A 1,257-nucleotide genomic window follows, 5' to 3' on the forward strand; every position below is an offset into this window, starting at 1 on the left:
ACCCTGGTGTTCTCATGTTTCCTTACCTCCTCATCCCTCACTCCCTAACTGTCCGTGCTGGATCTGTCCCCGTTGTTTTAAAAAGCGAAATACGTTATTAGCATGACGTCATCCAGCTCGCCAAACCTGTCTGGTGTACAGCTAGTACAGAAGCTTCGCATGGACTGCTTCCCTTTCCCGCTAGTCTGCTGTCTGATTGTGAGGTCAGGCTGATCTGGGATCAGCTCTTTGGCTGCAGAATCTCCGCCAAAGTTCTCCTCTCAAACGGGTCTTGGAGGAGTAGTGCTCGCGCTCGCCTGTAGAGACTTCTCCTGACGAGAACGCGCAGCGAGGGGGGCCAAATGGTTTTGGCCCCACGCTGAATCTATTTGAGGGCGCTGATTGGCTAAAGTCACTCATTTATATCTTTAATCAGCAATTGGCTAAACTGCTTCATAGACCCGCCTCTTTTGGGCCAAAACGATTTGGCCCCCTAGCTGCGCGTTCTGAGACGTGTTGTACACACAGGCAGAGAGGACGAGCAGGAAAAGCATATATTTTGCGCAGATATCATATTTTACACATATTACTGGGTACATTCCACAGTTCAAAAACACAAATATTGACAATTTGTATAATTTATGATTATTATAATTTTTTTTTTTTTTTTTTGTGTGGCTCAAGGTGGGGCCAGGCCCCATGGCCCTCTATTGGCCAGCCGCCACTGGTTCAGAAGTCTTCTCAGCAAAAGGCAACCTGGAGAATGAAGACGACCATGTAAACACGAGAGAAAGCTCAGGGGCTGATGGCGAGACGCAGGGGTTGGAGGTTCGACTCCCGAGAGAAGCAACCTACACAGTAACTGCGAACAGATGTTGACTGGCTGTACTTTTAGGCGGTATTTCCTTCAGAGAAGTCTGAGTAGGGATGAAACTTTAAGTCTCCAAAGTGTGAAAGACTCACCAGGTTCTAAGGAGGGGAATTAACACAAAAGATGATCTTTTTAGGTGTAGTGGTTATATTTCATGTTGTAGTGGTTATATTTCATAGTGTAGTGGTTATATTTCACGTTGTAGTGGTTATATTGGTGTAGTGGTTATATTTCATGTTGTAGTGGTTATATTTCATGGTGTAGTGGTTATATTTCATGGTGTAGTGGTTATATTGGTGTAGTGGTTATATTTCATGGTGTAGTGGTTATATTTCATGGTGTAGTGGTTATATTTCACGTTGTAGTGGTTATATTTCATGGTGTAGTGGTTATATTTCACGTTGTAG

Source organism: Anarrhichthys ocellatus, unplaced genomic scaffold (assembly GCF_004355925.1).
Source record: "Anarrhichthys ocellatus isolate YVR2014 unplaced genomic scaffold, GSC_Weel_1.0 scaffold1014, whole genome shotgun sequence".
Lineage (NCBI taxonomy): Eukaryota > Metazoa > Chordata > Actinopteri > Perciformes > Anarhichadidae > Anarrhichthys > Anarrhichthys ocellatus.